This window comes from Oncorhynchus clarkii, chromosome 12 (assembly GCF_045791955.1).
Source record: "Oncorhynchus clarkii lewisi isolate Uvic-CL-2024 chromosome 12, UVic_Ocla_1.0, whole genome shotgun sequence".
In the NCBI taxonomy this organism is placed as follows: domain Eukaryota; kingdom Metazoa; phylum Chordata; class Actinopteri; order Salmoniformes; family Salmonidae; genus Oncorhynchus; species Oncorhynchus clarkii.
In genome coordinates, this window is record NC_092158.1 from 67,212,859 (window position 1) to 67,225,792 (window position 12,934).

Below are 12,934 nucleotides of genomic sequence, written 5' to 3' on the forward strand. Positions count from 1 at the left end.
GATAGATCCCAAATTAATACAACCATTACCATCAAAAAACCTATTGTAAGCAATCAGACTGACATAATGAGCTTTCAGAGGAATTGAGGAACAAGGATGGAGGAAGAAAGTAAGAATTTGACAGCTCTTCCCCTCTCTCTTGTTCTGGGTAGGCCTTTAGTTTGGCCTGAAATCAACAGCCTTTTCATTTTCACCCTCCTCTCCCTCCTTCCTTCCCTGCCTTTCACACCTTCTCTTCAGAGGTTGTTTACAATTCCTTCAAATATATTATTTTATCGCTGTACTTGTGTGCACTCCATCTAATGTCATTGAATTATATTGTCGCTAACCTTCCTTTAGTCACGCTTCTATCTGTTTTCTCAGTAAGTAAGCAGAGCTACATTAAATAGTGTTTTATCCTCATGCCTCTTTTGTTCTGTTTAATGAGAAAGGTGCAAGTGAGTCTTCTCTCTCTATCCATCTCTCTTCTCCACTCTACTTAATGGATGTCCTCTGTAAACACATTTACAATTCTTCTACGTTTTGGAGATTCCTCCTTCTATTTCAACCATATCAGACATCAAACATGTTGCTCTCTCTTGGAGATCATAGCCTTTGAGAACTGAGTCTTTACTTTGCCTACAATTGGACTCTTTCGGCCTATTTTACGATAGCTGACAGACAGTTTAGCTGAAGGTCGACTTCTTATCATCTCCATATGTCTCAAACTGGGTCTCAAATGACTGTTGAGAGTAGGAATAGTAGAATATAATAGGTGAAATTTAGAAACTTAGTTGTGCAGCAGCAGTTTTCATCTTCATATACAGTGCCTTCAGAAATTATTCAAACCCCTTGACATTTTAAACTTAATTTCATTGTCATTTTTTGTCAATGATTTACACAAAATATTCTGTAATGTCACAGTGGAAGAAAAATTATAACATTTGTAAAAATAAATATGAAAAGTAAAAGTCTAATTATTTTATTTTATCTATTTAACCTTTTTTACTAGACAAGACAATTAAGGGACATGGGCAGCTGTGAGAAGGAGGGTTATTCTCCAGGTCTTTCATTGTTTCCAGAACTTGTCCTTAAAGTATCTAACTTTGGCCTTCCGAATAGTCTGAGTGCACTTATTTCTCATTTGCCTGAACGAGAGCCAGTCAGCCTGAGTTTTTGTGTGTCGAGTTTAAGGTGGAGTAACGCTAACAGATCACGGTTAAACCAGGGGCTGAACCTGTTTTTAATTAGCGATTTCTTTATAGGGGAGTGCTTATTAACAATACCACTGGGGAAAAAAAGAAGGTCCAAGCAACTTCGACAGAGGGGATAAAGCAGATTCTATACCAATTTACAGAGACCAGGTCATGAAGGAAGACTTGCTCATTAAAGTTTTTCAGCAAGCATCTATGACAAATCAGGACAAGTCATTTAACTGAGCAGCCATTACGAACACAGGTTGTAAAACGGTGATCAAATAGGTCATTACAGAAAACACCGGACTGATACCTTTCAGGATTATTTGTGGGGATAATATCAAGGAGAGTCGCCTTTTCTGGGTGTTTGTGGGATTGGTAATACCTTGTGGGATTGGTAATAATCTGAGAGAGATTTAGGGAGTTCCATTGTTTTAAGACACTGTTTAGGTCACTTAGCATTACAAATTCAGACTTAGAGTAGGGTGCCAGGAGAGAGCTTAGGGTATGTAGGGTACAGACCAACGCTGATGGTGGACAATACCACCCAGCAACAATCAACAAAGAGCTATTTGAAAGCTTAATAGTTAAAACCAGCAAATCAATTGTTTGGGGAACAGACTTGGTGGAGACAATCTAGCACTGAAGGTGTTCCTTGGTAAAGATTGCCACTCCACCACCTTTGGAAGATCTGTCTAGCCAAAAAAGGTTATAACCAGAAAGGTTAACATCAGTGTTCAGAACACTCTTTCTTAACCATGTCTCAGTCATGACCAACACATCTGGATTGGAGCTGTGAACCCACACATTCAATTCATACATTTTAGGTAATACGATTATAGTGTGCAGAAAACCCAGACTTTTATGAGAGCATGAATCAGCAAAGCAGAATTTAGATCACAAGTCAGAATTGGGGCTAGCAACATTCAACAGGCCAGGGTATACATGCATATTTCCAAATATCATCAGCAGTAATATAATCAGTGTATGGCAGAAGACAGTAAGAGCTTGGCAATGTTGTTTTTTATGACATTTGAATGTGCATCAGATGGCAACAAGATCATATTGTACAGAAATTTCATCAGGTAACATGAATACAAAGCGGGCGATGTGGGCTTATGATGGGACGCAAAGAGTCCGTGTAACTAATAGAAAGTCAGTCGCTAGTGTGGGACAAACATGATCTGTCCCACGGTCGGGTGAATGAGCAAGTCATGGAGTCATGGAACAAATAGCACAAGAAAAAAATGGATTGGGGCTAGCCATTGTAAATTCACACAATAAGATTCACCAGTTAATTAGCCTACATAAAATTCAGATCAATCCAAACGTCTGTGGTGTGTGTGTGTGTGTGTGTGTGTGTGTGTGTGTGTGTGTGTGTGTGTGTGTGTGTGTGTGTCTATATGTAGGTGTGTGTGTGCTGGAGGTGAGCGAAAGCTTGTGAAAGAGGGGGGAGTGTGGTGGGGGTACCTGTGCCAGACAGGGGGAGACAGGCCAGAGCAGACGGGGTGCAGATCGGCGGGTGGGATCCAAGCAGCAGTGCAGCAGGCAATGAGGGAGAAGCTTTTGTCAGGAAGCTGAGTAGGAGAGGAAGAGTTCAACCTTACCATACCGGTGCGTGGTGGGGCAGATAAAAACATCCAAAGTGAAAAGCTTAACGAAAAACGTTAAACAAGACCAAGATGCGGTAAAAGCGCAAAATTCGTAAGCCAGATCAAACAGCAATTAAAGTTAAGAGTGAAAAAGTAAACACTGCATGTGGACATAAGGGCATATGCAGTGTTACTCTTCCGGGTCACTGTAGTTGTTTGTATCTTGATTACATAAGTATTCCACCCCGTTTTAGAATCACCTTTGGCAGTGATTACAGCTGTCAGTCTTTCTGGGTAAGTCTCTAAGAGCTTTGCACACTTGGATTGTACATTGTTATTTAAAACATCTTTATACTCTGTCAAGTTGGTTATTTATCATTGCTAGACAGACACTTTTTAAAGTCTTGCCATAGATTTTCAAGACGATTTAAGTCAAAACTGTAACAAGGTCATTGTATATTTGGCCTTGTGTTTTAAGTTATTGTTCTGCTGAAAGTTGAATTTATCTACCAGTGTCTGTTGGAAAGCAGACTGAACCAGGTTTTCCTTTTGTATTTTGCCTGTGCTTACCAGTACTCAATGTATTTTTATCCCCAAAACACTTCCTAGTCCTTTCAGATGACAAGCATACCCATAACATGATGCAGTCACCACCATGCTTGAAAATATGAAGAGTGGCGCTCAGTGATGTGTTGTGTTGGATTAGGCCCAAACTTAACGCTTTGTATTCATGACATAAAGTTAATTTCTTTGCCACACTTTCTTATTTTTTTTCTTCTTTTTTTACAGTTTTACTTTAGTGACATATTGCAAACAGGATGAATATGTTTTCTTCTTTACAGGCTTCCTTCTTGTAACTCTATCATTTTAGGTTAGTATTGTGGAATAACTACAATGTTGTTGATCCATCCTCAGTTTCCTCCTATCACAGCCATTAAACTCTGTAACTGTTTTAAAGTAACCATTGGCTTTATGGGTTTCCTTCTCCGGCAACTGAGTTAAGAAGGACGTCTGTAACTTTTAAGTGACGGGGTGAATTGATACACTATCCTAAATGTAATTAATAACTTCACCATGCTCAAAGGAATATTCAATGTCTACTTTTTGATATTTTTTACCAATCCACCAATATGTGCTCTTTATTGCGAGGCATTGGAAAACCTCCCTGGTATTTGTGGTTGAATCTCTGTTTGAAATTCACTGCTCGACCGAGGGACCTTACAGATAATTGTATGTGTGGGGTACAGGAATTAGGTAGTCATTCAAAAATCATGTTAAACACTATTATTGTACACAGAGGGAGCCCATGCAACTTATTATGTGAATTTTAAGCACATTTTTACTCCTGAACTTATTTAGGCTTGCCATAACAAAGGGGTTGAATACTTATTAACTCAAGACATTTCAGCTTTTCATTTTTAATTAGTTTGAAAAAATGTCTAAAACATAATTCCACTTTGACATTATGGGGTATTGTGTGTAGCCCATGACAAAAATATCTAGATTTAATCCATTTTAAATTCAGTCTGTAACACAACAAAATGTGGAAAAAGTAAAGGGGTGTGAATACTTTCTGAAAACATTGTACGGTATGTTGAAAAGGGTTGGGATTAAGTTGCATCCCTGCCAATTTTAACAGCACAATTGTGACCCAATTCAGGAAACTAGGCGTATGTCTCAAGTCACGACTTCACAGGAGAGCCGTTTGAACCTAAAACATATATTTTTTTATCAAAGTGTGTTTTTGGGCAGAAATGCCCTCTCGAACATGTGAACTTTCATGTGCCTTAATATCAAACTTGTAAGTCATCTGTAAACACGAATACAATATTAAATTATGAGTCTAGTTGGTTTAGCCACAGAAAAAGAGAGCCACCATCACTCTAGCCATGATCGGCTGAGATAATGAGTGGACTGGACATGCCGAGAGATAAGTTTGGATTTGTCTGCGGTGTAGCATCTTTTTGTCTATAAAATGAGCTGCTCGTAATGCGTAAATAATCCTTTCTACTGCAACTTTTTCTAAAGATATAACCTTAGCCATGGAGAGTTGCAAATATGTTGTTACTGCTCTCAATAACATTGCTGCCCTGAATTTATCAGGCACAGTCGACAAAGGTCAGTGGGAAAAAGTTGCGATGGACTACTTTCTGGAGGACGATCGTGCCATGTTGACTCGCTCTGACTCTGAAAATGAATCAGGAAATCCGTGATTTAGGTAAAAACCTTTTAATTGAAGAAGACATTGGAGAGTCTTGTGAAGACAGTGATGGAGAAGAAATGGTGACAATCAACAGTGTTGTTGTCACGGATGTAGTTGACCGAGTTTTGAAATCTGGAATGTCTGGTAGAAGCAGCGTATGATAAGGAGATAAATAGAATTCTGGCGTTTGATTGCAAATGCATAGGGCTGTTGTATAAAACTGTTGTATAAAATCTCTCCGGATTCTTCAAACTATGGGCAACCATGGCATCGGTGACAGAGAGGGAGAAAAATCTGATGATTCTTATGGCATTGCACACGGTCAGTGTGAACCAGTGACTTGACACAATGGGCCAAACAAGCTGTTCAAACTAAATGGAAACGGCACAAGATGTCTTATTTAATAAAAGGGGTTGCAGTCTACCGTGAATCTTTCACTCATGTGTACGAGTAAGAATCTAATATTGAACTTATTTTGGTAAACTTTAGCTATAACGATTGGTGTGTATTGCTAGTTAAAGCTTGCTGTTTGCTAGCTAGCTAACGTTAATTTTACAGGTCTAAATAAAATACCCCAAGTTAAAGTTTGTTGTTAGCTAGCTAAAATTAGTGGAAGTTAGATGGCTGGCTTGCTAGCTAACATTGAACATATTTTGGTTAACTTCAGCTAGCTATGACAATCGGTTTGTATTGCTAGTTAAAGTTTGCTGTTAGCTAGCCAGCTGGACTTCAATGGCTGGCTTACTAACATTACTCTGGATTGGGATTTTAGTTCCTTTGTTCGCTAGCTAACGTTAACGTTACGTCTAAACAAAAGACCCCAAGTTAAAGCTTGCTGTTAGCTAGCTAATGTTAGCAAAGGTTAGATGGCTGACTTGCTAGCTGACATTGACTTACATGTATGAAGTGTTTATAACATTAGTATCATTAGAATTTGTCTTTCAGCATCAGTAGAACATGCCTGACTCTCCTCCACCAGTCATACAAGGAGAATGGTCTAATGCATCCCATCAAAAAGAGAGCTGGCCCAAGCACAGGTTACACCTGAAGCATGAGGACTTGCAGCGAGTGGTGAACTTCATCAACAACTACGCAGAGGCCTCATCAAGCAGCGCTTCAGAAAGACCAGAGGGAACACTTTGTCTGAGATTGCTGGTGTTGTGAAGGACAGCACTGTGACAGGGGTCAACATCCCACAGCAGGTTGGACTGGAGGACGGTGCTGGTGGAAAGCTATGGCTGACAACAACACCTGACTCCGTACTTCAGGCCCCTTCCACAGATCAAGCAGTACCAGCACTTCAGGTGAATATCATTTTCATTGCATTGTATGAGGTAATTCTTATCTAAACTTGGGAGGTGAATTGATGTTGTGCAAGGTTGTAATGTCTTCAAAATGCAACGCTGACATCCTTCCCCCCATAGATGGTCTGCCTGTACAAGGACCACCTGGCCTGGACACAGCTAGACAAACGTATATTTTTGAGAAGATCAGGGAGTTTTGTGACAAAGAGGCTATAGACATCACATGCCCTGTACTAAAGTCAAGGGCAGGACAGAAACAGGCTCTCCGAATATAGATTCCATTGTCCATGCGTGGTCCGGACTGACCAGTCATCAGCACTATCTGCTCTCTCCTAACACATACATTGCTGCTACTATAAATTTTTTATCCTGCTGCTCAGCCACTTTACCCCTGATTGTGTGCATACAACTACCTCATTTGTCACTATTGTTATTGAAGTTGTTCGTGTACATACTGTATATTATTTTATTTATATTGACATGATCTATTTCTGATATTGCTACTATGCAAGTAACCATTGGCTGTACAGTTTACACCTTCTGTAAAGACCCTTCCACAGCAAGACTTAGCAAAATATAGATTTTTTTAAATGAATATTGATATGTGTGGTCGTAACATGATTTGTGACATATCACACCGACTCACTAAACACAAATGCTTTGTTTGTAAATTATGTCTGAGGGTTGGAGTGTGCCCCTGGCTATCCGTCAATAAATAATTTAATTGAGCCTTCTGGTTTAATGAATTTGAAATTATTTATACTTTTACTTTTGATACTTAAGTATAATTTAGCAATTCCATTTACATTTGATACTTAATCATTTTTAAAACCAAATGCTTTTTTGACTTTTACTCAAGTAGTATTTTACTGGGTGAGTTTTACTTTTACTTCAGTCATTTTCTATTAAGGTATCTTTACATCTGGACACTTTCTGTTTTCCTGGAATTTGTCCTTATTGTAGGCTACTACCACTTTTAGTCTTATTCTTTACTAAACTGCTCACTGTTTAGCACATGACTTCCCATGTGAATCCTTAATGAGACGGGTGGGGCTGGCATAAGAGGGTGTGAACAATGCTGTATGGGTGTAGACAAAGGAGAGCTCTCGAGTAAGTATCAAAACATTCAAAGACCCTTTTCTCAAAAGTGAGTTCACAAGTTTATCAACTTTAAAAGCAGAATTAAATTCCCATTGTTCCTTTAAAAAAATGCTGTGTATTATTTGTCATTTTGTATTGTATATATAAATATATATATACTTTGTAAGAAACCCAATTTCCAAACCGAATCCAGGTGGTGAGTCACAATTGTTGTTTGTGTACGTTAATTTTATAATATCGTATGTTTCCCCCCAACACCACTTTCCATAAAATTGAATAGCAGACCCTCATGCCAAATTGAATCAAACACTTTTTACATTGTTTAACTGTTTTGATTATGCCAGAACATTGGGCGAAGAGAATAACATTTATATAGCCCTTCGTACATCAGCTGATATCTCAAAGTGCTGTACAGAAACCCAGCCTAAAACCCCAAACAGCAAGCATTGCAGGTGTTGAAGCACGTTGGCTAGGAAAAACTCCCTAGAAATGCCAAAACCTAGGTAGAAACCTAGAGAGGAACCAGGCTATGAGGGGTGGCCAGTCCTCTTCTGGCTGTGCCGGGTGGAGATTATAACAGAACATGGCCAAGATGTTCAAATGTTCATAAATGACCAGCATGGTCAAATAATAGGTCTGGGACAGGTAGCACGTCCGTTGAACAGATCAGGATTCTATAGCCACAAGCAGAACAGTTGAAACTGGAGCAGCAGCACGGCAGGTGGACTGGGGACAGCAAGGAGTCATCATGCCAGGTATTCCTGAGGCATGGTCCTAGGGCTCAGGTCCTCCGAGAGAGAGAAAGAAAGTGAGAAAGAGAGAATTAGAGAGAGAATACTTATATTCACACAGGACACCGGATAAGACAGGAGAAGTACTCCAGATATAACAAACTGACTCTAGCCCCCCAACACATAAACTACTGCAGCATAAATACTGGAGGCTGAGACAGGAGGGGTCAGGAGACACTGTGACCCCATCCGATGATACCCCCGGACAGGGCCAAACAGGAAGGATATAACCCCACCCACTTTGCCAAAGCACAGCCCAACACCACTAGAGGGATATCTTCAACCACCAACCTACCATCCTGAGACAAGGCCGAGTATAGCCCACAAAGATCTCCGCCACGGCACAACCCAAGGGGGTCGTCAACCCAGACAGGAAGATCACATCAGTGACTCAACCCACTCAAGTGACGCACCCCTCCTAGGGACGGCATGAAAGAGCACCAGTAAGCCAGTGACTCAGCCCCTGTAATAGGGTTAGAGGCAGAGAATCCCAGTGGAAAGAGGGGAACCGGCCAGGTAGAGACAGCAAGGGCGGTTTGTTGCTCCAGAGCCTTTCCGTTCACCTTCACACTCCTGGACCAGACTACACTCAATCATATGACCCACTGAAGAGATGAGTCTTCAGTAAAGACTTAAAGGTTGAGACTGAGTTTGCGTCTCTCACATGGGTAGGCAGACCATTCCATAAAAATTGAGCTCTATAGGAGAAAGCCCTGCCTCCAGCTGTTTGCTTAGAAATTATATGGACAATTAGGAGGCCTGCGTCTTGTGACCATAGCGTACGTGTAGGTATGTACGGCAGGACCAAATCAGAGAGATAGGTAGGAGCAAGCCAATGTAATGCTTTGTAGGTTAGCAGTAAAACCTTGTAACCAGCCCTTGCCTTGACAGGAAGCCAGTGTAGGGAGGCTAGCACTGGAATAATATGATACATTTTTTTTGTTCTAGTCAGGATTCTAGCAGCCGTATTTAACACTAACTGAAGTTTATTTAGTGCTTTATCCGGGTAGTCGGAAAGTAGAGCATTGCAGTAGTCTAACCTAGATGTAACAAAAGCATGTATTCATTTTTCTGCATCATTTTTGGACGGACAGTTTCTGATTTTTGCAATGTTACGTAGATGGAAAAAAGCTGTCCTTGAAACAGTCTTGATATGTTCGTCAAAAGAGAGATCAGGGTCCAGAGTAGCGCCGAGGTCCTTCACAGTTTTATTTGAGACGACTGTACAACCATTAAGATTAATTGTCAGATTCAACAGAAGATCTCTTTGTTTCTTGGAAAGAGCAAAGAGAAACGACAGTCCATCATTATTTTAAGACATCAGTCAATGCGAAACATTTCAATAACGTTTGAAGTTTCTTCAAGTGCGGTCGCAAAAAACATAAAGCACCATGATGAAACTGGCTCTCACGAGGACTGCCACAAGAAAGGAAGACCAAGAGTTACCTCTGCTGCAGAGGATAAGTTTGTTTGAGTTAACTACACCTCAGATCATATCCTAAATAAATCCTTCACAGAGTTCATGTAACAGACACACCTCTAAATCAACTGTTTAGAGGAGATGGTGTGAATCAGGTCTTCATGGTCGAATTGCTGCAAAGAAACCACTACTGAAGGACATTATCAATAAGAAGATACTTTCTTGGGCCAAGAAACATGAGCAATTGACATTAGACTGGTGGAAATCTGTCGTTTGGTCCAAATGTGAGATTTTTTGGCTCCAACTGCCGTGTCTTTGTGAGACGCAGAGTAGGTGGGTGGATTATCTCTGTATGTGTGGTTCCCACCGTGAAGCATGGAGGAGGAGGTGTGAGTGCTTTGCTGATGACACTGTCGTGATTCATTTCAAGGCACACAATTCAAGACACACTTAACCAGCATGGTGTTACAGGAATTAAATTCCTCTATGTTTTAATACCCAATTAAAATTAAACACTCTGTCAATTCATACGAATTTGTAAGACTCTTATTTGTATAAAATGGACAGAGACCAGTCTTTAAAATCAGCCAGCAGCGTTTATTCTCGAGAGTACTGCCCATGATACATTTTACCACAGGTTATAAACTGAAAATGACGTCATTGGTTTTTGTACTAGCCCGTCTCATCTCCGCTCCAGTACAATGGCTGTATGGTTCTCAAGCTTTCCCACATCGTCTCTCCCTACTAAGATAATTTACGATCAGAGCCAAGGTCTGCCTGTGTAGATAAGCCTTCTAGACAGTCTGGCTATAAGTTCATTAATTTCTACCAAGGAACAGACAGTCATTGTTCTAATTCTTGATTATATTTACACACATTAGATTCAGTACTAGGATTATAAGGAAAATTCATAAATATACAGTAATATAATAGTATTCTGATTAGTCAGTCCTGATTGAAATGTATACATAATTAGTCATTATTGATAAAAATTCCCTTAACACATGGCTACCACAGTATTCTGCAGCGATACGCCATCCCATCTGGTTTGCGCTTAGTGGGACTATAATTTGTTTTCAACTGGACAATGACCCAACATACCTCTAGGCTATGTAAGGGCTATTTGACCAAGAAGGAGAGTGATGGAGATGGTTTGAGATGATTTGGAACGAGTTGGACCTCAGAGGGAAGGAAAAGCAGCCAGCAAGTGCTCACCATATGTGGGAACTCCTTCAAGACTGTTGGAAAAGCATTCCAGGTGAAGCTTTTTGAGAGAATGCCAAGAGTGTGCAAAGCTGTCATCAAGGCAAAGGGTGGCTACTTTGAAGAATCTAAAATCTAAAATACATTTTGATTTCCATATGTGTTCCATATGTGTTATTTTATAGTTTTGATGTCTTCACTATTATTCTACTATGTAGAAAATAGTACAAATAAAGAAAATCCCTTGAATGAGTAGGTGTGTCCAAACTTTTTACTGGTACTGTATGTTTTATATACAGTGCCTTGCGAAAGTATTCGGCCCCCTTGAACTTTGCAACCTTTTGCCACATTTCAGGCTTCAAACATAAAGATATAAAACTGTATTTTTTGTGAAGAATCAACAACAAGTGGGACACAATCATGAAGTGTAATGACAATTATTGGATATTTCAAACTTTTTTAACAAATCGAAAACTGAAAAATTGGGCGTGCAAAATTATTCAGCCCCTTTACTTTCAGTGCAGCAAACTCTCTCCAGCAGTTAAGTGAGGATCTCTGAATGATCCAATGTTGACCTAAATGACTAATGATGATAAATACAATCCACCTGTGTGTAATCAAGTCTCCGTATAAATGCACCTGCACTGTGATAGTCTCAGAGGTCCGTTAAAAGCGCAGAGAGCATCATGAAGAACAAGGAACACACCAGGCAGGTCCGAGATACTGTTGTGAAGAAGTTTAAAGCCGGATTTGGATACAAAAAGATTTCCCAAGCTTTAAACATCCCAAGGAGCACTGTGCAAGCGATAATATTGAAATGGAAGGAGTATCAGACCACTGCAAATCTACCAAGACCTGGCCGTCCCTCTAAACTTTCAGCTCATACAAGGAGAAGATTGATCAGAGATGCAGCCAAGAGGCCCATGATCACTCTGGATGAACTGCAGAGATCTACAGCTGAGGTGGGAGACTCTGTCCATAGGACAACAATCAGTCGCATATTGCACAAATCTGGCCTTTATGGAAGAGTGGCAAGAAGAAAGCCATTTCTTAAAGATATCCATAAAAAGTGTCGTTTAAAGTTTGCCACAAGCCACCTGGGAGACACACCAAACATGTGGAAGAAGGTGCTCTGGTCAGATGAAACCAAAATTGAACTTTTTGGCAACAATGCAAAACGTTATGTTTGGCGTAAAAGCAACACAGCTCATCACCCTGAACACACCATCCCCACTGTCAAACATGGTGGTGGCAGCATCATGGTTTGGGCCTGCTTTTCTTCAGCAGGGACAGGGAAGATGGTTAAAATTGATGGGAAGATGGATGGAGCCAAATACAGAACCATTCTGGAAGAAAACCTGATGGAGTCTGCAAAAGACCTGAGACTGGGATGGAGATTTGTTTTCCAACAAGACAATGATCCAAAACATAAAGCAAAATCTACAATGGAATGGTTCAAAAATAAACATATCCAGGTGTTAGAATGGCCAAGTCAAAGTCCAGATCTGAATCCAATCGAGAATCTGTGGAAAGAACTAAAAACGGCTGTTCATAAATGCTCTCCATCCAACCTCACTGAGCTCGAGCTGTTTTGCAAGGAGGAATGGGAAAAAAATTCTCTCGATGTGCAAAACTGATAGAGACATACCCCAAGCGACTTACAGCTGTAATCGCAGCAAAAGGTGGCGCTACAAAGTATTAACTTAAGGGGGCTGAATAATTTTGCACGCCCAATCTTTCCGTTTTTGATTTGTTAAAAAAGTTTGAAATATCCAATAAATGTCGTTCCACTTCATGATTGTGTCCCACTTGTTGTTGATTCTTCACAAAAAAATACAGTTTTATATCTTTATGTTTGAAGCCTGAAATGTGGCAAAAGGTCGCAAAGTTCAAGGGGGCCGAATACTTTCGCAAGGCACTGTATGTATATAAAAAAACATACATATATATAATTGTATGTATAGCTCCATCATTGTTTTTTATGGGTCTGATATTCTTGGTTTAAAAAATAAATGAAATGGGGTTTGTGGTGTTGAGCTCAGTGTGGTGTGCCGCCGCAGTTTTGTGGAATCAGTGACCAGACCAGAGACTAACCACATAAGTGGTTAGTGGGCTGGGATTTCCTGTTCCATTACAGTGTACTGC